This window comes from Aotus nancymaae, unplaced genomic scaffold (assembly GCF_030222135.1).
Source record: "Aotus nancymaae isolate 86718 unplaced genomic scaffold, 86718_ANA_hifiasm-v0.15.2.pri h1tg000043l, whole genome shotgun sequence".
Classification (NCBI taxonomy): Eukaryota; Metazoa; Chordata; class Mammalia; order Primates; family Aotidae; genus Aotus; species Aotus nancymaae.
Genome location: NW_026988457.1, coordinates 1,357,322 through 1,384,342, shown reverse-complemented (window position 1 = coordinate 1,384,342; position 27,021 = coordinate 1,357,322). Strand labels below are relative to the sequence as shown.

The 27,021-nt window shown below is 39.3% G+C and overlaps 1 protein-coding gene and 1 long non-coding RNA gene across 7 annotated transcripts in view; one reads left to right on the top strand and one right to left on the bottom strand.

The window, feature by feature from the left end:
* Positions 1–27,021, bottom strand: part of MTUS2 (microtubule associated scaffold protein 2) — a 797,713-nt gene that overhangs the window by 233,593 nt on the left and 537,099 nt on the right. The gene's annotated exons all lie outside the window — the stretch shown is intronic.
* Positions 1,409–26,980, top strand: LOC105726219 (uncharacterized). 2 transcript variants are annotated; one of them, XR_001109470.3, is made up of 6 exons: positions 1,409–1,524; positions 12,544–12,676; positions 17,128–17,345; positions 19,195–19,324; positions 22,233–22,357; positions 25,001–26,980. It is a non-coding gene; the product is annotated as an uncharacterized LOC105726219 (long non-coding RNA). The 2 variants fall into 2 exon arrangements; XR_001109471.3 differs by lacking the exon at positions 12,544–12,676.

Below are 27,021 nucleotides of genomic sequence, written 5' to 3'. Positions count from 1 at the left end.
TATGCCAAGCTTGAGTGCAAAGTTCAGAAAGATTCCAAATGTTTTGTTCTAATTTCTCACTATGAACTCAAAACAGCATGGCGGTTCCTCCAAATATTAAACAGAATGACTGTATGATCCAGCAATTCCAGTCCTAGGTATATACTCAAAGAACTGAAAGCAGGGTCTCAAATAGATATTTGTAGACTCATATTCATAGCAACCTTATTAACAATAGCCAAAAGGTGGAAGCGACCCAAATGTCCATTGACAGATAAATGGATAAACAAAATGTGGTATATGCATGTAGTAAAATATCATTCAGCCTCAAAAAGAAAGGAAATTCTGACATATGCTACAACATGGATGAATCTTGAAGCTACCCTGCTAAGTGAAATAAGCAACTCAGAAAAGAACAAATACGGTATCATTCCACTCACCGGAGGTACCTAGAGTAGGCAAATGCATAGAGATGAGAAAGTAGAATGGCAGTTGCCAGAAGCTGGGAAGAGGGATAAATGGGGAGTCAGTGTTTAATGTATTTTTTTTGAAAAATTACAATTACTTTTTCACCAATCTAACAAAAATGGTCAAAATGGTAAGTTTAAAAAAATGGTTAAAAATGGCTAAAAAACCTCACGCCCATCCAGATAGTAGGCATGATTACCACCCCAATTTCACAGGTGAGAAAGCCAAGGCTGAGTGATATTAAGGGGGTTGCCTATATAAGTACAGAGTTTGGATTTGAACTCAAAGTTTTTAAACCCAAAGCTTGTGCTGTTAATTTTATGCTAAATGATCTTGTTCATACTAACTTGGCCAGAAAATCTTGTATTCACTCAGCAATCTTCACTACAGCCACATTCACAACTTTGTATTATAAATTACCATCCAGTCAGTTTCTTCTCTTTATATACTTTGAATTCTCAATGAAAAGCGGGAGCATGCAAGAGAATCCATGACTGAATGTCTGATAATCACAAACCCCCTGGGTGATACCTGTTCCTGACAGCAGTATCAGTGCTGCTCTGGTATTTAAAACTTTGGTCAATATAGACAGTTTGCTTTGATCTATGGGGACTGCACATCTTCTGAGCACTGAAGATTACTTTTTTCAGGTTAAATTGAAATTTATAGGTTAAAAAAATAGGAATTCTTGGTATTTAAGAAAATTTCCAAACGACCATGTTAAATTTGTAAAGCAGTTTATCCTAAGAGACTAGACGTGACAGTACTAATCAATATTTTTCAAAATGAGAAGTCATATTTAAGCAAAAATTTCTGAAAACATAAAATCAAAATCATTCCCTCTCCCCTGTGAAACCTGGAGAGTGGAGAAAAAAGTGAGGCTTCTGCTTTTGCTGTGTGATACTCAGGTCTGCCTTCTCTGCCTCTATGTGTAGTACTTCCCTCTGAAGTCTACGTAGCTCCTGTGAGATGCTCCAAGATGATCTCGGATGCAAACTGAACTACACAAGGGAGATATACTGCCTGCATCATTTCCAAAGACGAATTAAGACAATGAGGCAGCTCTTCATTTGTCAAGTAAGCAAGAATTATATTTTTCTGAATGGTCATAATCAATAGCACTGTCCTGAGGCCACTTAGACGGCATGCTGATACTGAAACTCATGTTCCTGTTCCAAATCACACAGCCGAGCTCCTTGGGATTTTGGTGACCAAATGAAACATGCCCTGGTCACAGGAGAATGACAAGAGCCAGTGACACCACAACATAATCAAAATGTTTCAACTTGAACATTTTATTTCTTCTTTTTCACTGTTTGAGTATCATATGCCACCTGTTTCTCCTTATCCATTACATCTTTTTTTTAACAAATGATTTAGACTTTATTTAAACTTGTTTTAACTACTTTGAAAATTATAGGGTATCTTTCCCTGTGCAGAAGTTCTTTAGTTTACTTAGATCCCAACTGTCAATTTTAGCTTTTGTTGCAATTGCTTTTGGTGATTTCATCATAAAATCTTTGCTCATGCCTATGTCCTGAATGGTATTGTCTAGGTTTTCTTCTAAGGTTTTTAAGGTTTGGAGTTTTATATTTAAATCTTTCATTCATCGTGAGTTAATTTTTGTATAAGGTGTAAGGAAGGGGTTCAGTTTCAGCTTTCTGCATATGGCTAGTCAGTTTTCCCAGCACCATTTATTAAATAGGAAATCCTGTCATTAGAGTCAATAGGCAACCTACCAAATGGGGGAAAATTTTTAGAATCTACTCATCTGACAAAGGTCTAATATTCAGAATTTACAAAGAACTTAAACAAATTTACAAGAAAAAAACAACCCCAACAAAAAGTGGGCAAAGAACATGATCAGACATTTCTCAAAAAGACATTTATGCAGTCAACAAGCATATAAAAAAAGCTCAACATCGATCATTAGAGAAATGCAAACCCAAGTAACAGTGAGATACCATCTGATGCCAACCAGAATGGCAATCATTAAAACATCAAGAAACAATAGATGCTGGTGAGGCTGTGGAGAAACAGGAACAATTTCACACTATTGGTAGAAATGCAAATTAGTTCAACCATTGCAGAAGACAGTATGGTAATTCCCCAAGGATCTAGAACCAGAAATACCATTTGACCCAGGAATCCCATTACTGGTATACCCAAAGGAATAGAAATCATTTTGTTACATATGTTTATTGCAGCACTATTCACAATAACAGATATGGAAACAACTCAAATGTCCATCAATGCTAAACTGGATAAAGAAAATGTGGTACATATACACCATGGAACACTATGTAGCCGTAACATGTAATGAGATCATGTCCTTTGAAGGAACATGGATGAAGCTGGAAGCCATCATCCTCAGCAAACTAAACAGGAACAGGAAACCAAACACCGCATGTTCTCACTCATAAGTGGGAGCTGAACGAAGAAAACACATGGACACAGGGAGGGGAACAGCACACACCGGGGCCTGATGCAGGGGAAGGGAAAAAAGAGAATCAGGACAAATAGCTTATGCATGTGGGGCTTAAAACCCAGGTGATGGGTTGATAGGTGCAGCAAACCACCATGGCATATGTATACCTATGGAACAAACCTGTACATTCTGCACATGCATCCTGGAACTTAAAGTAAAATAAAATATATATTTTAAAAAATTTTTTAAAAGAAAATTATAGGGTATTGTGTACTTTGGATACATGAATTTTTAAAAAATATTTCAGTATGTTTATGGGAACAGGTGGTGGTTGGTTACATGGATAAGTTCTTGTAATTTTCAAGATTTTGGTGAGCCCATTAGCTAAGGAACGTACACTGTATGCAATGTAGTTTTTTATCCATGACCCCCTCCCACACTTCCCCATGAGTCCTCAAAGTCCACTATATTATTCTTATGCCTTTGCATCCTCATAGTTAGCTCCCACTTATGAGTAAGAACATATGATGATTGGTTTTCCATTCTTGTGCTACTTCACCTAGAATAATAATCTCCAGTTCCATCCAGGTTGTTGCGAATGTCCTTATTTCATTTCTTTTTATAGATGAGTAGTATTACATGGCATATAAATATATCACATTTTTTTAATCGACTTATTAATGATGGGCATTTGGGCTGGTTCTATATTCTTGCAATTGTGAATTGTGCTGCTATAAACATGCATGTGTAAGTGTCTGTTCATACAGTGACTTCTTTTTCTCTGGGCAGATATCCAGTAATGGGATTGCTGGATCAAATAGATCTACTTTGAGTTATTTAAGGAATCTCCACACTGTTTTCCATAATGGGTATACTAGTTTACACGCCCACCAGCAGTATACAAGTTTTCCCTTTTCACACATTCACGTTAACATCTATTATATTTTGATTATGGCCATTCTTGCAAGAGTAAGGTGGTTATCACCTTATGGTTTTGATTTGCATTTCCCTGATAATTAGTGATAAGCATTTTTTCATATGTTTGTTGGCCATTTGCATATCTTCTTTTGATAACTGTCTTTTTACATTCTTTGCACACTTTTGATGGAATTATTTTTTCTTGCTGATTTGTTTGAGTTCTTTGTAGATTCTGGTTATTATTCCTTTGTCAGATGCATAGATTGTGAAAATGTTCTCCCACTCTGTGGGCTGTTTACTTTGTTGATTATTTCTTTTGCTAGGCAGAAGCTTTTTAGTTTAATTAAGTCCCATCTATTCATCCTTGTTGCATTTGCTTTTGGGTTCTTGGTCATAAAGCATTTGCCTAAGCCAGTGTCTAAGAGGGCTTTTCAGATGTTATCTTCTATAATTTTTATGGTTTCAGGTCTTAGATTTAAGTCTTTGATTCGCCTTGATTTTTGTGTAAGGTGAGAGATGAAAATCCACTTTCACTCTACTGCATGCCACTTGCCGATTATCCCAGCCCCATTTGTTGGCTAGGGTGTCCTTTCCCTACTTTATGTTTTTGTTTGCTTTGTCAAAGATCAGTTGGCTGTAGGTACTTGTACTTATTTCTGGGTTTTCTATTCTGTCCCACTGGTCTATGGGCATATTTTCTTTTATTTTTTATTGTTTTTTATTTTATGTCTTTTATTTTTTTTAACTGTACTTTAGGTTCTGGGGTACACATGCAGATCATGCAGGATTGTTGCATAGATACATACATGGCAAGGTGATTTGCTGCCTCCATCGACCCATCACCTATATCTGGCATTTCTTTCCATGTTATCCCTTCCCAACCTCCCTACCCCCAGCTGTCCCTCCCCTGGCCCCCCATCAACAGACTCCAGTGTGTGATGCTCCCTTGTGTCCATGTGTTCTCATTGTTCAACACCCACCTATGAGTGAGAACATGTGGTGTTTGATTTTCTGTTCTTGTGTAAGTTTGCTGAGAATGATGGTTTCCAGATTCATCCATGTCCCTACAAAGGATACAAACTCCTCATTTTTTATGGCTTCATAGTATTCCATGGTGTATATGTGCCACATTTTCCTTGTCCAGTCTATCATTGATGGACATTTGGGTTGGTTCCAGGTCTTTGCTATTGTAAACAGTGTATGGGCATATATTCACACCAGTACCATGTTGTACCATGCATCTGAGCTGGAATGCACGGTTCCTCACGGCACAGTCCCTCAAGACTTCCCTTGGCTATGGGAGGGAGTTCCCCAACCCCTTGTGCTTCCCGGGTGAGGTGACACCCCACCCTCCTTCAGCTTGCCTTCTGTGGGCTGCACCCACTCTCTAACCAGTCCCAATGTGGTGAGCCGGGTACCTCAGTTGAAAATGCAGAAATCACCTGTCTTCTGCGCTGATCTCGCTGGGAGCTGCAGACTGGAGATATAGCTATTTGGCCATCTTGCCAGCCACCCTACCATTTCTTTCTATAATTCTTTCATGAGCTACATGGTATGCAATATACCCCACAGCCAAGGGCTTCATTCACATTCTCCTAACAGTACATTTTGAAGAGGTTATTATTTTTCACAAAGTCGATTTCATAAGTTTTTTCTTTTACAGACTCTGTTTTTACTATTATCTAAAAAATATCTGCATAACTCAAAGTCACAAAAATTTTTCCTTTCTTTTCTTCTAAAATATATACATTTGTAGGTTTTACATTTAAGTCTATGGTACACTTGAGTTAATTTTTGTATATAGTGTGAAGTGTGGCTTGAATTTTTCTTTCTTTTTCTGCTTAAGGATATGCAACTGATTTCCATTATTTTTTAAATAATAAAGACACTATTATTTGAAAGAAGAACAAATATTTACTATATAAACTGGGAAAATGGAGGATACCGCTGCCTCCTGTTCCAGGGAGAAGGCAGAAGTGGGTGGGCAGGGCAAGGGAAGGGTTTTGAGAGCAACAAGGTCTCTTCAGTGGGGGCTCCGCAGGCTAAGGAGAGGCGGGGCTGGGGCTGGCGGAGCAGTCAGCTGAAGCGGTGGGAAGTGCCCTGGTGGGCTCAGTGGCTCCTGTGGGGGTGAAACAGGGGTCAGTAGGGTGAAGGAGTCTGGAGGCTCAGGAGAAGGGCCCCTGACTCTGAGCCGGGCTTCAGTCTGGGTGTGCTCAGAGCTGCATGGTCCCCACCCCGGGGCGGCCCCTTGAGGGTAGGAAGGCCCAAGACACGGAGACATTGCTTCACCTGCTCCTAGAGCTCTCGCGGTGGCCGCTGCGACTGGGCTCTGGACGGCGTAGTTCCTGCGGTAGAGCGGGCGGCGGACTAAGGGACGGCCGTATCTCCCGCAGCGGGGGCATCTCCGCGGCCCACGCCTGGGCACAAAGCGGCGGACCTCTCCATGTCTCCTGACGGGCTTGAAGGCAGAAGGCCTGGGTTCCGGGCTCTTCTTCCTCCGCTTGGCGTCCGGTTCCTCAAACCAGAGTGGCTCGGTCGCTTTCCTTTTTCTCTTGTTGCACTGGGTGAGGGCCTTGAGCACGGTCTCCCTGGCACAGGGATCTGGGCGCTCCGGGGCAGGTGAGGCTTGTCGAGGCTCCTCTCTGTGCTCCGGCGGGGCGATATTCACGGTCACCGGGCTGCGGACGGGCTGCGGGTCCTGGGCATACCAAAGCCACCACTTTACGTAAGCCAGGCGAGTGTCGAAACAGTCCGGCTCGAAGCTCCGGAAGGAAGGCCTGTTGGGAAAGTACCTCGGCATGCTGGCATAGTCGCAGCCTGGAGGAACCCTGGGGAGGGGCCTGGTGTGGACCCAGCGCGGCCTGTCGGCATAGACGACTTTGCAGCGGTCCTGGATCTGGGAGCGGAGGACGGGTCTGGAGCGCAGGGCCTGGGGTTTCTGGGCTCGGGGCGGCAGCCGGGCTCGGGGCGGCAGCCTGGCCTGGGGCCAGCCCAGGAGCCGGCTCAGATAGCTGCCCATGGCAGCAGTGTAGCGGTCGGGACCTTTCCTTAGAAATTCAGCTTCCACAAGTTTCTGAAGTCTGCGGCCGGTGCCAAGTGTGCAGAGCTTGGTGGCCGTGACCGTTGGCCTCAGAACGTCAGAAAGGTCACAAAGCATCATGCGCTGGCACCTGCTGGCCATAGAATCCTGCACACGTCAGGCTGGCGCCTCGCGGACTCTATGAGGTCAAGGGGTGCAGCTGCAATAGGGGAAGGCAGCAGCCAGACGATCTGGGGGACCAGGGAAGCTCAAGCCTCCGTCCCTCCCACTGATGGTCCCAGTCACTTGGCTCTGGGCAGAGGGGCCTAGCAGCTGCCCGTAATTTGTGCCTGACTTTTAAAGGTAGAAGATACAATTTCTGCCAGGTCCTGAAAACTGCAGCTACCTGTTGCCAGAAGGGTGCTCTCTGTGATCAGTGTGAAAATGAACACAATACACTTGGATACTCTTTCAAGGAAAAACAAATCATTTACTCGTATCAGTAAAAGCGATGTGTATTTCATTCTTCTCGGATGGACATGAATGTCACTTTTTGCAATTTTGCTCTTAAGAAAATAGAGAGTCATCAGGTTTTGTTTTAGCACTGGTAATGTTGATTTTATGTGGATTTCCCGTAATTTCCAGCCTTCCTACATCCATGAATAAATTGCCTCTCAACACTAAAGTAATTTCTCTCATTTCACTTTTTTTTATTTTTAAAAAATTATTCAGTAGTTTTTGAGGAAAAGATGATGTTTGGTTACAGGTATAAGTTCTTTAGTGGGTGATTTCTGAGGTTTTGGCGCACCCACTACACTGCCCCAATGTGTAGTCTTTCCTCCCTCACTCACCTCCCACCCATTCCCCCAAGTCCCCAAAGTCCACTGTATCATTCTTATGCCTTTGTATCCTCATAGCTTAGCTCCCAATTATGAGTGACGGTATACGATGATCAGTTTTCCATTCCCAAGTTACTTCACTTAGAATAATGGTCTCCAGCTTCATCCAGGTTGCTGCAAATGCCATTATTTCATTCCTTTTTAAGGCTGATTAGTATTCCATAGTATGTTTGTACCACATTTTCTTTATCCACTTGTTAACTGATGGCCATTTGGGCTGATTCCACGTTTTTGCAGTTGCAAATTCTGCTGCTATAAACATTCATGTGCAAGTATCTTTTTCATAAAATGACTTGTTTTCCTCTGGGTAGATACCTAGTAGTGGGATTGCTGGATCAAATGGTAGTTCTACTTTTAGTTCTTTAAGGAATTGCCATACTGCTTTCCATAGTGGTTTGTAGTAGTTTACATTCCCACCAGCAGTATAGAAGTGTTCCCTTTTCACCACCTCCACACCAACATCTACTATTTTTTAAAAGTTTGATTATGGCCATTCTTGCAGGAGTAAGGTGGTATCGCATTGCGGTTTTGATTTGCATCTCCCTGTAATTCATGATGATGAGCATTTTTGCATGTTTGTTGGCTATTTGTATATTTGAGAATTGAGAGTTGTCTATTTATGTCTTTTTGATGGGATTATTTGTTTTTCTCTTACTGATTTGAGTTCCTTGTAGATTTTGGATATTAGTCCATTGTCAGATGCACAGTTTGTGAAGATTTTCTCCCACTCTGTGGCTTTTCTGTTTAATCTGCTGAATATTGCTTTTACTGTGCAGAAGCTTTTTAGTTTAATCAATCCCAGCTATTTATGTCTTTTTTTATTGTATTTGCTTTTGGGTCATGGTCATAAAATCCTTGCCTAAGCCAATGTCCAGAAGAATTTTTCAGATGTTATCTTCTACAATGTTCATGGTTTCAGGTCTTAGATTTAAATCTTTGCTCCATCTTGAGTCGATTTTTGTATAAGGTGAGAGATGAGGGTCCAGTTTCATTCTTCTGCATGTGGCTTGCCACGTAACGCAGCACCATTTGTTGAATACGGTGTCCTTTCTCCACTTTATATTTTTGTTTGCATTCATTGGCTGTATTTGAGTTTATTTCTGGGTTCTCTATTCTGTTCCATTGGTTTATGAGCCGATTTTCATACCAGTACCATGCTGTTTTGGTGACTATAGCCTTATAGTATAGTTTGAAGTCAGGTAATGTCATCCCTCCAGGTTTGTTCTTTTTGCTTAGCCTTGCTTTGCCTATGCAGACTCTTTCTTGGTTCAACATGAATTTTAGAATTTTTTTTAACTCTGTGAAGAATGATGGTGGTATTTTGATGAGAATTGCATCGGATCTGTAGACTGCTTTTGGCAGTATGGTCATTTTCACAATATTGATTCTGCCCATCCATGAGTATAGGATGTGTTTCCATTTGTTTTGTCATGATTTCTCTTGACAGTGTCTTGTAGTTTTCCTTATGGAGGTCTAAGAACCTCTCACTATTGCCTTTGCTTGACTCCATCACTTTTAAACCCAAGTACCCTTAGCTGCACACACTCAGAAACTTGTTCTTAATGAACTACATCTTGGGAGGAAATAAGCCATAGCAAGGTTCTGTTTGGGTTCACCTTGGTAGGTCTGTGGTTCTCTCTCTGACTCCTTTGAGAACCTTCATTAATGAGCACAAAGAATTCTCACTAACTGCTGGGAGCACAGCCTTGCAAAGGCTGTCCTGGCTCAGCTGGATCTCTTGTCTCTGAGTTCTGTGTTGAGCAGTGGCATGAGATCTGGGCAGAGGAGCTCCAGGAGCCTCTTCTGCTTCTGGAGACTATCCTGGGGAATCTCAGAAGATCCAAATGGTCTAGGGCTCACTCTAATGGCGGACCCTTTATATTCTCAGTTTCCTTTCCTTCCCTAGTGTTCTTGCCTGCCCTCCCTTCTAAATCCTTCCCCTCCATCTTGTCCTTCATTAATCATCCTCTAATTTGGGTCAGAACTTCCAAAACTCCAGTCATTCCCATACCACCTTTGCTATTTTTGCCACTTCTGCTATTATATACTGAATATTTAAAAATGAATTTAAATACATATTTTACAAAGGATTTTATATGACATAAATACACCAGGATCATTTTCCATGAATACAAGGTAATATTAAAATAGATGAAATACTAACAAGACCCTATTAAAATCCAGCTGTATGCCTGAGGCCTACTCTGTCTTTGCTGAAAAGTAAGATTAGCAAGTGATAGAGGCATCCTTAAAGAATGGCAGCTTAAATGAAGACTTTCTCTTTGATGAGTCATAAGGATGGAAGGAGACTTGAAGCAGCAATCAGTGCTCAGGCTGAAGGTCCCTGTTATCCAGTGTAGTTGCTGTTTATTCAATGCCAGACTTTGGGAAACACCTCCCTTCCACACCAGCCTCTGCTTAGAACATACCTTGTACTTTCTTGCCTATCCCAAACTAATCTCTTCCCAGGATTCCTGTTTCCCTGCATATTTCTGTGGTGGAAAATGCTAACTGTTCCACGGCCTAAATACGATGCAGTTGAGGTGGAAGAAAGTTTCACCATCTCTGCTTTCCTCATTTCAACCAAAACCATGAATTACTCACCACCTTCTGGTAAAATTCTTCCCTGCTTCGAGTCTCATGGCTGAACATTTACCTCTCCTTATCTCACTAACCCTGATGCATGCCTATGATTATCCCCTCTTATTCATCAAAAACATGGGCATCAGGCTCATCTTTTAACAGCTCAAACTGAACCCTTTATAGGATGTTTTCAGTCTCCAGATGAATGATACAACCAACACCCTAGCCTAATATTTTCTTTACATCTTCCTGTTAACCGACTTTTACTTTCAATCTTACCTCATTCAACTGTACCCACAGCCAAGCACCGAGCCTTGGAGCTGATCCATATTAGCCTAACTTCCAATAGCATAAGTCAACCATGAGCTCCCGTCCTGCCAGTGTGTTCATGCCACTCACCTTACCAGTCTTTCACCTGGATCTCAGTGGACCATTTAGTCTTCATGCCCTTCATTTCCTCCTAATCAGCCCCCTCTGCCCTCACTTCCTTCTCTCCTTTTCCTTGGATCCATGGTTGAAAACTTGCACTTCCATCAGTGGGATCTTCACAATCTACCACCCTGTCCTTACTGAGACCCATTCTTGGCAAAACCCCATCATTAGATCATGACTATAAGTCTCTCTGGAGGAAATGGCTGTTTTAGGTTTTATTTTCACATTGGAACTGCATTAGGACTGTGTGTCCCTAACTACTGGTGGACCATCTGCACAAACTGACCACTGTTCAACTCCTCACCCAACTCCCTCCAGCACATATTTCAAAGTTTCACCTACTTTCTCAAGCCATGGAGCTCCAACTCCCTTCACCTATTGGCCTCACCCTTCAACTGAGAATGCTAAATTGGCATGTGCTAGTTTAACTTCCTACCTTTACATCTGTAAACTTACCTACAAATATACTCATGCTCACCTCTAGTCTCACGGACTGAGATACTTGTTCTCCTGGTCAAGGCCAATGCCTCTGTGCTGGTATTAATCCCATCTGCTCCCACCTCCTCTGAAATACCACTCTACCAATCATTTGAGTGTTTTTCAACCATGGCTATAAATTACGATCATCTAGGGAGCTATACAAATGCTATGGACGCCTGAGCCCTGCTACAAGACCAGCTGAATGAGAGTTTCTGTTCTGAAGCAGCATCTGCTACAGCTTTCCCCAGCCCAGGTGGTTCTCATATATAGCCAGGGTTGAGAACTACCAAACTGTTTCCTTACTCTCTTATATTAATATTTTCATCTCTTTTCCTTTCTGGGCTCACTGCCCCAAGCATATAAGTGTTCTCAAGTCTGTCATATTGAAAAGAAAATCTTCCTTTAATGCTCTAAGGCTTCAAGGCTTTAGTTCTTGAATCTCTCAAAAGAGTAGCCCTGGCCGGCATGGTGGCTCTCATCTGTAATCCCAGCACTTTGGAAGGCCGGGGTGGGTGGATCATGACGTTAGGAGTTCGAGATCAGCCTGGCCAACTTGGTGAAACTCTGTCTCTACTAAAAATACCAAAAAAAAAAATGCCTGTCATGGTGGTGTGCATCTGTAATCCCAGCTACTCAGGAGGCTGAGGCAGGAGAATCACTTGAACCCAGGAGGCAGAGGTTACAGTGAGCCGAGAGCGCACCACTATACTACAGCCTGGGCAACAAAGGGAGACTCCATCTCAAAAAACAAAAACAAAACAAAACAAAAAGAGTAGCTCTAACTTGAAATTATGGCCCATTAATTTCTAAATCCACTACCAACTGTCTTCAGACCTTGCCAGTCTTTGAAAGCAAATGTCATCAATAGCCTCCACATTCCCACAGTGAGGAGACACTTTGGTGCCATCTTCCTGGGTCTTTGTGCTGCATTTGTTGCTTTACTCACCTTGCCTGTCTGTCTGTTGGCTCCTGTAGCTCTGCTGTCTTTTGATTCTCCTCCCATATCCCCAATGTTCCTTCTGGGTGTGCAGTTGCTAGCTTCCCTGTCCACACTGGAGCTCCCCAAGGATCAACTTCAGCTTTTCTCATTCTACACACTCTCCCTGAGGGGTATCCTTTCTTGTGACTTTACTCCTCTTACATGCTGATGACAATTTATATTTCTAGCTTTGATGTCATGCCCCAGCTTTAAGTGAATAGATACAAATACCCATTGAACATTTCTCCCTGAGTGTTCTGTGGTATATCAAATTCAATCTGTCTCAAACTCTCCTCATATCTTTTCCATTCCTGCCTTTAATAACTGTTATTTTTTTTATCTAAATTCCCTATCTCAGTTACCGGCAATACCATCTACCATCCATCCAGCCTCCTAAACCAATGGAAGTTACTTGGTCAAGTTACTTAACCTCTCTGAAACAGTTTAACCTGTAAAAGATGACAATGGTACTATCTTCCTCATATGTTATGGTAAGGATTTAAAATGAGATAATACATGTAATGTATTTAGAACCAATACCTGGCAATAGTAGGTATTCAACAATGTTAGCTGTTATTACTAGACTATAAGTTCCTCAAGGGAGGGATGACATCTTATTTATTTTTTCATCTATAGGACCCAGCACAAAGGTGCTCAAGAAATGTTGATATGAACAAAAACCAAACCAGCCTGGCTTTCTAAGGGTTCTCTACGCTGGAAATCACCTGTAGATATGCTATGCTGTAGCCAGAGTGCTGATACCATCCAAACAGATTAATTCGGAGGAGACGGGGACACTTAAATAATGAAAGTATACAGTGTTTTTGAAATATTTATTACCAAATAATTGGTTTTAAATTATAACATAGTTCTATTATCTCAATAGATAAAATGTAGCATATCCATAAATTGGAATTCTACTTAGCAATAAAAAGGAACGAACTAATGATACATGCTACAAGACAGATGAGCCTCAGAAGCATTAGTGAAAGATGCCAGACAAAAGAGACCACATACTGCATGATTCCATTTAGATGAAATTCCTAGAAAAGGCAAATTGATAGAGACAGACAGTAGACTAATAGCTGGGGACAGAAATGGGGATTAACTGTAAATGGGTATAAGGGCTTTTACTGAGATGATAAAAATATTCTGAAACTAGATATGGTTATGGTTGAACCACTCAGTAAATTGACAAAAACTCACTGAATTATACTTCTGAAACTGGTGAATTTTATGAAATGTAAAATAGACCTCATTATATACATAAAGAAAATGATAATACAGTCCTATTAGATTACTTTTAAAACTATCTAAACATTTTCTAAATATCAAAATAACATATATCTGGGATGAATACTAAGCCGAATGAGATACCAGGGTGAGTGGGCAGGAAATGGGACTGTGGCAGGCAAGGCGGCACACACCGTAACCCAAACTACATCACACCTCTCAGAACCACAGCTCCCCCGCCCACCTGGAAATGGGCAAGGCTCTAAGGTGAACTGGACAGAGTGTCAGAGCGTAAGTTAATTCACCTAGCATGTGAGCCCAACCTCCACAATCATGTTTTTCATTCAGTTAGAAATCAAGCATCTACTGTAGACAGAGCACCATCCTAGCTGCTTGGTATACGGAGATAACTAAGACAGGGTTCTTGTCCAAGAAAGGCTTGCAAGAACAAAAAAGACTTAAACAGAACAAATGCAGTGAAATGCAGCATGTGATTTTTATTTTGTACTGGGTAGGTGGGGGTTTGAAAAGAGACTGAAATGTCAATTCCATCTAGGGGGAGGGAGGCAGCTCCGAAAAAGCTTCCCAGGGGACGTGACTTGGGAAGGATGAGAGAGTCAGTATAGCCTGCTGGCATTGTGCTAGACGCTGAGAATGTGAGTCCCTGTCCCAACAAAGTGAAAAGGTATTACACAAGTAAACAAAAGATGAATACCTCCTCATAAAGAATATAATTACTGAGAAAGGGAAAGACTAAGATGTTTGAGGGGTGCTATACTGTGATAGGCATTTGATTTTCACTTAAAGTCTCCATTAAATTGTTCTGTCAATTTTACAGACAAGAAAAGAGAAATGTAACTGAGGGCTAGGCTCTTTCAACTCTGTTGAAGGGCCTTCCCCTTTTCATAATTTCATATTAGAGCAGCCTGTATTTGATACATATTAAATGTAAAATATGTTTTTACTTTTTCTTCTCTTCTTTGTCAGTAATTAATAACATAAAAACAAATATGGATGTCATTAAAGAAGCTGCTAAGGGCAGACAAAGGAGAAATGAGGCATCTTTTGCCATTTAAAAGAATCATAATTTTTCTTTTTTATATGGTTGGATTTTACATATAAAGTTTTCATAAAACTGTTACACCTATTTGACTTTTAACAAAAAGAAAAACAAATAGAAAGTAAAGGGATAGCTTTGAGATAAAAAATCAAGTGCAGTTCATTAAAAAATGCTCTTCATAAATAACATTGTAAGAAACATAAAAACTCCATTTGTTTGCTCAGAATATGCATCCCACAATCAGAGTTCCACTGTTTAGAAATTTCAATCATAGGAGATTATTCAGAACCAAATTACCTACAGATGATAACACACTGAAATTTTTATAGTGCATTGAGAATCCAATTAAAGATTTTATTTTTTATCTTACACTGACAAAAGTAATGTGTTAGTATTACAACTGTAATTCACACAGATTGAAGGCAATTGAAATAACAAAAGTGGGAGTCAACATACTTTACTTCTGTAAACAAGGATCAGATATGTGATTTCACACTGAGTCTTTCCATCATCATTACAATGCCACTTAACTTGCAGATGGCTTCTACAGCATCACATCTGTTGGCTGGGGTTTTATATGTTCAAATTCTTACAGTTGGGAGAGACGGCTGATTAGACCACAGTTGTTGCCATACTCTTGCCCATGTGGGGACTGAGTTCATAATATCTTCATAGTTTGTTAGTATTAATGCTGGTAACCACATTTAGACAGTGCTAGGAAGGGTAAAATATATCCTGATGAGACAGTGGTCATGTTAACTGATTCTCCTGGCATCTGTGTGTCTGTTTATTGATTGTGTGGTTGAAACAAAATGATTTCTCTTTCCAGAAGAACTTGCAATCAAAGCCTAAACAGGTTTTCTTTTACAATGACTTCAGCAATTCCTCACTCAGGTCTACAGAAGGGCTTCAGGAAACCAGAAACCACATGCACAAAGAAGTATTTTTCTGAGAATGGGACTTATCAGTTTCTGGGTGGTGGTTGTTTTTTCAGGTTTTCAAAGGATTCTGTGAGACCTCCTAAACTTGAGAACCTCTTAGACTCATCTGTCCACTGTAATTTCTACCCCCAGAAGCTAACAAGTAGTCTCACTCTGGATTACCTCCAGTACAAGAGAAAGTGCATATTCTGTCTGTTCTACTGAGCCAGGGGAGCAGGGAAAAGAACAGGAGACAGTAAGGACAAAATAAAAGCAACATAAATGGACAGCATAAAATAGAAAAAGCAGCGATTGCATCTCCCTTATTTCTGATATTTATCATATTTATCAGAAATGCTCTTCCCCACACATGCATATACATGTTCCTTTACGTCACAGTTCTGTCCGTCTGCCCTCTCAAATAGATCATGAATCCTTGGCAATCAAGACCACAACTCTCATAGCATCCAACGCAATAACTGCCCTGTAAGACATTCCCAACAAGTATTTGCTGAACTTAATTGAAGTGAATTAATAGAAGAAGACATATTATGAATAGGTCATATAATGGTATACAAACTGAGGCCCAGAACTGAATCATTAGCTGTGGCTGTCATTCCAGACTTCCAGGCACCAGTGCAGACGGAATTGGAACACAGGGACCCTCCTCCTCACCTCTGCCCCTTTGTTTCCCAAACATGCAAATTCTGAGTAAAATAGGACAAAATAAATTTTGTTTGGCTTTAGAGAGTTTGCATTCCTTTTCCCCAGCTTTACTGAGGCATCATTGATAAATAAAAATTGTATATATTTATGGTGTGTGATGTGATGTTTTAATATATGTATACATTATGAAATAATTACTATAATCACAGTAATTAATACATTCATCACCTCACATAGCTACCATTTTTGTGTGTCTGTGGTAAGAACACTTAGGAAAGATTCTCAGCAAGTTTCAAGTGTGCAATACGGCATTGTTAACTACAGTCACTACGCTGTACCTTATATCTCTAGAACTTATTCATCCTGCATAACTGAAGCCTAGTATCCTTTGACCAACATCTCACCATTTTCCCCACTCCCCAGCCCCTGACAATCACTATTCCACTCTCTGCTTCTATGAGTTTGACTTTTATGGATTTCACATACAAGTGAAATCATACATCATTTGTCATGTGGTCCGGCGTATTTTACCCAGCATATCATCCAGGTTCATTTGCTGTGATGGTTAATACTGAGTGTCAACTTGATTGGATTGAAGGATGCAAAGTATTGCTCCTAGGTGTGTCTGTGAGGGTGTTGCCAAGGGAGATTAACATTTGAGTCAGTGGCCTAGGAGAAGTAGACCCACCCTTAATCTGGGTGGGCACTAACCCCTTGGCTGCCAGCAGGGCTAGAAAAAAGCAGGCAAAAGAAGGTGGAATTAGCAGACTTGCTGAGTCTTCCAGCCTCCATCTTTCTCCTATGGTTGGAATATGAATTAGTTTAGTCATTATGGAGGAAAACAGTATGGAGGTTCCTAAAAAAATCAGAATTACCGTATGATTCAGCAATCTCATGACTTGGTATATATCCAAAGGAACTAAACTTTGTATGTTGAAGGGATAGCTGCATTCCCACACATTAGAATTACCGTATCATCCAGCAATCTCAAGACTGGGTATATAGCCAAAGGAATTGAACTTTAATCATCATGTACCCATTAAATATTTGTTATTTTCTGCAGTTTTGGTTTTGACACTTCCTGCCCTCGAACATCACACTCCAAGTTCTTCAGCCTTTGGACTGTTGGGCTTACATCAGTGGTTTGCCAGGAGCTCTTGGGCCTTTGGCCACAGACTGAAGACTGTACCGGCTTCCCTAATTTTGAGGTTTTAGGAGTTGGACTGGCTTCCTTGCTCCTCAGCCTGCAGACAGCCTACTGTGAGACTTCACCTTGTGACCGTGAGTCAATACTCCTTAGTAAACTCCCTTTCATATATACATCTGTCCCATTAGTTCTGTCCCTCTAGAGAACCCTAATACATGTTAACACAAATGACAGGTTCTCCTTTTTTTTTTTTTCTTTTTTGGGACAGAGTCTTGCTCCGTCACCAAGTGCCAGGCTGGAGTGCACTGGTGTGATCTTGGCTCACTGCAACCTCCGCTTCCCAGGTTCAAGCAATTCTCCTGCCTCAGCCTCCTGAGTAGCTGGGACTACAGGCACATGCCACCACGCCCAGCTAATTTTTATATTTTAGTAGAGATGGGGTTTCACCATGTTGGCCAGGATGGTCCTGATCTCTTGACCTTGTGACCCGCTCGCCTTGGCCTCCCAAAGTGCTGGGATTACAGGCGTGAGCCACTGCACCCGGCCAGGTTCTCCTTCCTTTTAAAGGCTGAATAATATCCATTGCATGCTACATTCTTAAATTCATGTATCTATCAATGGACATTAGGTTGTTTTCATATCTTCGCTGTTGTGAACAATGCTGTGATGAACATGGGAATGCAGATATCCCTTCAACATACTAAGTTCAATTCCTTTGGATATATGCCCAGTCATGAGATCACTGGATCACATGGCAATTCTAATTTTTTGTGGAACCTCCATACTGTTTTCCATAATGGCCGAACTAATTCATATCCCAACCAACGGTATATATGTTTCTTTTCATTTTTTTTTTTTTTTTTTTTTTTTACATTTTCACAAAAACTTATCTTTGTTTCTTTGATAATAGCCATCCTGATGGGTGTGAGGTGCTATCTCACTCTGGTTTTTATTTGCATTTTCATGATGATTAATGAAGTTGAGCACATTTTCATATACTTGTTAGCCATCTGTATGTCTTCCTTTGATAAATGTCTACTCAGGTCATTTGCTTATTTTTTAGCTAAGTAATTTTCAATTATATAGTTGTGCTGAAACCAAGAAAGGGAAATCTCCAGGTATGCAAAGTCAAGAGAAAATTGAAGTCACAGAAGTAATATCAGGGTAGATGCTGAAGCCAAAATGACATCAGACATACCCTTAGTATCTACAGTCTTGATAATCCTGTGGGCACTGGGTCCAGATCACAGACCACAGGAAGCTGGAGAGAGTTACACACCAAAAATCAGGACATGCAAGTCCTCAAGAATTCTACCCTCAACCTGGAGAAGCAGCAGAGAAGCTTGGCATCAGCTTGGGGGCTGCATGGTAGAATCAGCTGAAGAAACCAGAGTCCTCAAAGCTTGAGACAAGGAGGATGTTGGGACTCAGGAAATCTAGGAAAAGAAATGACCCTAAAAAACCAGACCCAGAACTAGGGAAAGCTCCTCGGAGCTCTGGCAGGAAAATAAAATCATCTGTAAAGAATACTTCTCTAGCCCAGAGCACACAGGAGTGTCCTGGAAAGCCACCACATGAACATGAGGCCACAGTCAAAAGATTCTAAAATGTTAAAGAACCCTTTTAAATCACCTCCAGTGACCACATTTCTATGTAACTAGACATAAATACCTAAAATAGAAGTGAGCCATATCTGCTGGAAATTTTTTAAATGGTCTTCTAAACAACTCTTGGATCAAGGAAAGCATCAAAACCACAGCTGCAGAAAATAAATATTTAATGGGTACAGATGAAAACAGTTGGCCACTAGGAATAAGTTGATTTTTTCCCTGTGTTTATTTTCCAATCTTTCTCCTGCCCTTTCCAACAGAGAATGGGAATTGATACAGTTGCTCACATTCCAGGACTCAGATTGGGATATATGTTAGAGATCAATATTAAAAACAGACCCATAGGCCTGAATGTTCTGCACTTCCCTTCCAGAAACCTGGGATGACAACAACAGCACCTGTTCCTGGATGGGAGAAGGCAGGAGCATCTCACCTTTCTCTCTCTCTTCCTCCACTGGAGACCCTTCCATGGCCTAGACCAGCTTGGCGCCAGACATTCTGCAGTAATGCACTTTTCCTCGCTCAGCAATACCTTTCTGTTTCCATTTCTCATGGTGCTGGTGGTCGTGTACCATAACTATCCTAATACTGAATGGGATTTGGGCTTTCCCATTAAAAGAAATAAAATAGAAGAGTCTGCACAGCTGCCTTTAATCACAAGCTATTTCAGCCTCTTCTGTCTAGGAAAATTTAGTGTTCCACACAGTTCATTCCAGCTTTCTAGATTCTTGCGTAGCTTGCACTGGGGCTTGAGTTTTCAGGGAGTTTGTGGGAAAGGTGACTGACTGGTCAGAATTATGTGTCCTGATACTCCCAGAAATAATTTGATTAAAAAAATGCCAATCTCACCCTAATTATGTAATACAACCTATAGAATACAAAGATAATATTGAGTAAAACATACCTTCAGTGCTAAGAGAGAATAAAATAAATGAAGTAAGTGCTCAACAGAAGAGGCTATAAAGAATCCAAAGAATTGCCCCTGGCAATTGAATGACCCTGATAAGCCAAAAGATAGATTTAAAGATAAAATATAATAATAAATTAAAGGAAAAAGAGTAGATTAATAGGTTAGAGTTTTCTTTGAGAAAAAAAACCTCAATAACCATATGAACATTTAGCTAATCAAGAAAAAATGAAAAAAATATAATATTGGTTATAAGAGGGGAAGACAGAAATTCAGATAAAACTAAGAACAATATGTTAATAGAAAACTTGAGTGAAATGGATAATTTTGTAGAAAAATGTTGTACAAATTAATTGGAACATCTAAATAGGCTAAAAAGCAGAAAAATCATTGAGAAAGTTGCTAGTTATTGATTTATAATAAGCTCCAGGCCAAAACACTCATAAGTGAATCATAAAGAATTAGTATGTAAATAACTAAGTTCAATAGTACGGAGAAAAATAATCCTAGAAAATCTATTTAAATAATTCACTGTAGCAACGAGTCAAGGAGAAAAATCATATAAATATCTATTATTGGTTTAAACAAACCCTTAAAAAATTCAACATTTATTCCTGATTGAAAAAATGTATTGAATAAAATCTGAATTAGGGTAATTCCTTAAAATAAACAAAGCATGCATTTCAGACCATGTGTTTAATAGTTTCAACTGAACCATTAAGATTAACAAATACTAAAAGCATTCCCAATAAAGCCTAAGGTGAGAAAAACATTTAACATCACTATTATTGAATATTATTTAAGAAGTACAGTTAAAATGATACATTTTTTAAGGTTTAAATATGAAAAATGGTAAAAATTACCATTATTGGCTGGGCATGGTGGCTCACACCTGTAATCCCAGCACTTTGGGAGGCCAAGGAGACCCAATTACCTAAGGTTGGGTAATTCCCACATGTTGATCAGCAGCCTGATCAACATGGAGAAACCCTATCTCTACTAAAAATACAAAATTAGCTGGGTGTGGTGGCACATGCCTGTAATCCCAGCTACTTGAGAGGCTGAGGCAGGAGAATCGCTTTAACCCGGGAGGCGGAGGTTGTGGTAAGCCGAGATCACCCCATTGCACTCCAGCCTGGGCAACAAGAGCAAAACTCCGTCTCAAAAATAAATAAGTAAATAAAATAAAAAATAATAAAAATTGCTATTATATTACAGATATTAATATACTAAGTCCAAAAACAGTCCACTGAAAATATAAACAATATGCATTAAATGACCAGTTAACAACAGCTTACGAAAGAACATTAAAAATTTTATTTAAATTATTTACAAATAAATAAAAACTTGTATATAAATTTAACTGAAAATACAAGGGACTAATAAAAAAAAGTGGTAAGTCCTACTTTGTGGGGAAGTCACCTTCAAAAACTGATATCCAAAAGCCATCTTGAAGAATAAATCTGTGAGAATAGCAGGGGATGTGGGGAGTAGAAGAGGAAGTGTTAAGTGTCACGTGGGTGTACCACCAGAGGGTAAATGCTATAGTATTACACGGTGGGAAACAGACAAATCCATGAAACGAAGGGTACAGAAGGAGATCTCAGCAGCTGACAGAAGCGGCGTTATAAATCAGAGAAAAAAGTTTTTCCTATGTGTTTGTACTATTGGTTGGCCATTTGGCTACACAAAAGCTTCATCTCATTTTCAGGCTTTCCACCAAAATAATTTTTTAAATAGAAGATAGTTTTACCTGAATAATGGTGGAAACATGCAAGTGAATACCATGTAATCGTTAGAGTGTGATGCATGGTTACAGTTATCAGTAAAGAATGACCTGTTGGATAGGTCATATTATGCTGCAGAACTGCTCATGTAAGATAATCTCTTACAAAATTATCCACAAGTCTATGTGCATTTACCAATATAATGGGTGGAGGAGCGTTCGGTGGAATCCTCAGGCCTTGTGAGAGAGGGCCCCGAGCGTGCCTGTCTGTATGCTGCTGAAGCCCCAACACCTGGCCAGCACAGAACATAGTAGGTGCTTAATAGATACCTTTGAAATGAAAAATCAAAATCAAATTATGTGTAGTTATTTATATTTTTTAACTTTTTTATATTATAAAACCATATTATCATTATAATGGAAGAGGGACTGGAAGCTATTTTCACTCCAGCCAATTTATGTACAGCAAGGCAAAAATCATGACTGACTCTTGACACTGAAATTCATGAAGTATCTGCTAAATTTCCCATTTTTTTCTTACAAATGTAGGCCTAGTTCTACGTAGCTTCTCTTTTGAGAAGAATCTATAAAAATAACTGCCTATTACTTCCCTTTGCCATGTGAGGTATGGCAGTGGCGATATTCCATTTCAACCTTTTAAATGTCTTTTTCAGATGAGAATAACCTTCTGAAATGGGAATGACAAAAATGGCTCAGAGTTTTTTCTTCCAAAAGCATTCAAAAGAGTTGTTTTCCTTCTTTTCCTGTCAATCTCCAGGTGATATGGTAGATTTACCTCTCCCTTTTCGAAATTACGGCAGAAATGTCTCCTTGGAAATAGCAACTTCTTAGACAGAATTAAAAAGCTGAGATTGGATCACCGCAAATACAAAACGTCTGTGGGTGAGTGAAAATACAAAATCACATTTCTCTCAGCATGAGGTTCTGAATTACAGCTTGTCATTGGCATCTCCAGCAGGTAGCTCTTAACCATCAGTGTAATAAAACTATTCAGCTTTGTGCTTCAGATTACCAAACCTATACAAAGCGAAATATAAACTGACATCCACCATGAATGTTGACTATACTTTTACTGTTTTACTTCTGGGTAGATTTCGCAGTGGGTACATTTCCCTACTTTGTCCCAAGATGCCTGTGGGGTCAACGTGATCATCGCCACTGGTGGCATCGCAAGTCTGTTCTCACAAATTGCCTAAGCAGAGTCCACTTTTTGGTCACTTATCCCCAACTATGCTAGGCTCAGGGTGTTTTTACATTACCCTAAACTTCTGTTTTTCTTAAAAATGCAAAAACCAAAATCTTCAATAAATGGCACTAAGCAATCATCCAACTACATCACAGTTGGAAGAATGAAGTAGAAAGAAAGGTTAAAGCTTGTTAACCTAATTTTTAAAAAGGCAACAGGAAGGCCAACACGTGATTGAATAATTTCACATGGTATTTATTAACTCTGCTCTGACACAACCTCAGAGTAATTTTGGTGTTCTTTTTGTTAATATCCAGGCCCAATGTTTTCATTTTCTTTTTGAACAGAATTTTTAGGAACATTCACTGTGAAATCCCTCCTAATTCAGTTGAAAAAGAACAGCCGAATTTTAAATTCAAACACTTTAAATCTTGTGAGGAATGCTTTCACTCCCACAACATTTAATACAGACATGGAGAATAGCTAATGCTCCATGTTGTGAAAACAGAATTTTCTACCTACCCGAACGAAAGCAGGAAGCAAACGGTAATTAATTCTGAATCACAGGTAATGTCAGAAAACCCAGACAGTACTAACTCCCCATTCCCTCCACATAATCAAATCTATTAAGCTAAAAATGAGCAAAAGGTAGACAGAAATGCCTCGTTAATTCAGTTAAATAAGCCACTTAAAGCCAACTAACCATCATTCCTTGAATTCTTTCTGCTTTGATTGTCAACCGTGCAGATCAAAAATATTTTCTGTAAAACAGATCAGAAACCTGTAGTGTCCTGAACTGGGAGTCAGGAGTCCGGTATCTGGTCTCAGTCTTTCCCCTCACTGGCTATTTATTTTTCCTACACTCTAAAGTTCCTTCCAGCTCTCACACTCTTGAAGTTTCTGATTACATAAAACTGATTTTTTAAACTGATAATTGCAAGCCCAATCAGCCCAATATGTGCGTGTGTATGTGCGTGTGTGTGTGTGTGTGTGTATGTATATTCTGTTCGGCCTACACATTGTTTTTGGAAATCATGGTATTAATTAACAACATTCAAAGTTGAGGAATTTCCCACAAAAGTCTGAATTTCTAACTTTTATTAATTTAAAAAAATAGAAGATCCGGAAATACTAAATGATACCTAGCAGTGAGGTAGTGACTTGAACCTTTAGACAGGGCATGTACTCCTTTGTCACAGTCTCCACTGCTCTCTAATGTCTCTATGACTCTTAGGTCAAATGTGAATTACCATTAGTTGTCAAACTGTACTTTTATTTTTCTTACATTTGAATAAAAGTAAAAAAAATTCTTATATCCTATTAAAGCAACAAAATAAAGATCCAGAATACTGAATGTGCCATACAAATGTAAGAAAATAATTTTCTTCACTTCCACATAAAAATGTGTTAGGTGTTTAATATGCAAATAAGCATATCTGCACTGAAGTCATACAACATAAGATGGCATTTTGAAATAAACCACAGTAAATACTGGCATAGGGAAAAATTATGATGAAAATTTAATGACATGAGAATAAAACCCTACAACTTCAGTAAGATTTGTTTCTGAATGTGAACAAATAGCTGTTGCAACCATGAAATAATGAGTTAATGAACCGCTGAAGATTAAGCATTTTAGGGGTGATCAGTTCATAAAAGTGCTTATTGAATGTAGCTTTAATCATGTATTCTGAACACACAGAAATCATCTTTTGTAAATATAAGTGTGTCCTGAAACACTGTTGTTCAGGGTATTGAAGAATTACTATAAAAAATGCAGGATAAGTTGCATGAAAATATAAATCATTTGTGACATTTTCTATTGCAGCTGATGAGAGCATTGTAAGCTATATCTATCTGTGATGTGATGAGAAATTTGATGTGACTGAAGAAATGGTGGACATGGTGCTGATGAAACAGACGGTAGCAGGAAAATATTTAGTTTTGTGTGTTAGAAAAAGTTTTAAAAAACTCTTTAAAAGCAGCTTAATGTAAATATCTAAAATTGTCCTCCTGAAGATGGTAACTTCATACATGCTATAAAATAGAACATGTTTATGTTATATAACACTGAATAACAACATTTCACAGAAATAATTTATGTCAGTTCATTGAATCATTCACTAGGAAATTCCTTGTACTAAAACCTTAAAAACAGGCATAACAAAATGATGAGTGAGCTGGCCTGAACCACCTGTGGCTTGAACCACAGCAATTCAAGCTTGGCTGGATGGATCAGATGTACAATGTGGTATTTAGCTATGCTATATAAAATCAGATTATGGTATTAAAGATATTTTCTAAAGTACTGAAAGAAATCACTTTTTTAAATAATGCAGGCAAAAATCCTGATGGTGAAAAAAGGATCAGACTTGTCATTCTTGTGTGATGCTGCAACCTACCTAAATACTCTTCTGCATAGATATTCACAAATGGAACACAAATATAGGAACTCACTGGTAAGATTATCTGGCATGAATAATGCATCTCACTTTCCTATACTGAAATCAGTCTCCAGAAATGAAAATAAAGACCTGTACTCTAGTCCTGAAATTGTAAAGTTGAAGCCTTAATTATTCCAAACAGTTACCTGATTTCAAAGTTTATAAAAATAAATTAATAATGCTTAATTGACATTTCTCATTATCACATGTTCAGCCTGCTTCTGACCATGAGGTGGTTTCTTGTATCAGACCAACCCTCTCACTGAAAATAGCAAAAATTACAAAGCTATTTGAAAGTATTAGAGAGCAATAACAGCAGCCAGGATTCATGTATGTTAATACCAGCATGAAGCAAAACACATAAAGATGTAAGCCAGGCTTTCCCTGCTGATTTTTCTCCTTGGGTCCTTTGCTGACTTGCAGCACAGAACACTGAGGTAGTGAAGAAAAAAGCAACCTAGAGCTCCCAGCAGTCTCATAAGGTGATTTTATCAGTTTCTTCTCTTTTGGTTTTTGGTTATTTGGTCCTTGCTCTTGGAATACCTGGTAATTTTTTAAAGTCTAGCGCCATACATCGTGTTTAAAACATTTTAGAGGCTCTTGATGATGTGATCTTCATTCAGAAAAAATATAATTTTTATCTGGCTGCCAGTAAAAGTATGAGCAAATAACTGGCCAGATATAAGTTTAATGTAAATAAGGAAAAAAATGTGCACAGATCAACATGGTTCACTTCTGAGGAGAGTGAGCTTCCTATAGTAACAGGAAAATGTTTAGAAATTTTGGCAAACCACTTTGTGGAAGTGTTTTAGAAAAGATTCCTGTATCTGAGGTATAGTTGGATTTTATACCTTTAAGATTTCTTCCTGAAACTGAGATTTTGAGTTTATTTTTAAGACATAGAAATTAAAATGGTAAATTGAGACAGAGTCCAACCCAAACATCCAAATTTAACTACAGGATTCATACTTCTAAGCAACATGAAACACATTAGAGGTCCATGTGAATCTCTGGACTGATAATATAATAACAGTTATCAATAATATAGCTGTTTTGGAATGCTCCATGAAAAAGAAGTCAATGGGAAAGGAATCTGCATTTAATAGAGTACATATTAAAAGTGCCCTTGACCCTGAATCATAATAAAGTGGATCAAGAAGACAGGCTGTTCCAAGTAAAGGCCAAGAAAATGAGTGAAAATGTTGAGAACAAAGTACTTTACAATAAAACTTAATAGTTCAGATGCAGAAATGACATAAAAGCTAGAAGTCAAGACAAAATTAAAGTCAGTTACCAAAGGCAGAACACGGAAACAACCAAGAAAATTACTGCCGAAAACTAGAGGTCAAATTAGGTGATGCTTAAGAGACAGGGGAGCCAGCAGAAATCAACCTTAGAACCAAGGTACCAAAGTCTAGGGGACTTTTAAAAGAATCACAGTCTGCCTCAGTGAAGAAGCCCTTCTGCGTTAACTTCATGGCAGAATCAACAGGACCTTCCAGGAGGCAGGCATGCTAGCAGCCGGAGGCAATGCAGTGGCTTATCCTGGGTGGCTCTTTGTCCTAAAGATGTTGTCCTGTCCACGTTTCTCAAGCCAATGTATAGCTGTTCCCAGAGCTGTGTTGTTATGGTACAAGAAGAATGCAAAGCAAAAACCTGCATTTTTCAATGTTACAAGAAGGGAGAAAATTTGTTGATCTAAAATTTGTATTACATATATCACACATATCTAATTTTACATAATTATATGAGATGTTTTCTTCCCCCCTTCTCCTTTCTCTTCATTTTTACTTCCTTCAACCTCTACTCTCCCTGCACCCCTTCCACCTCAGACAACCTGGTGAGTTACTTAGTTCCTCATGCTAATATTAGTTACAAAGCATATATGTATTCATACAGGGCCAGGCCTAGTGGCT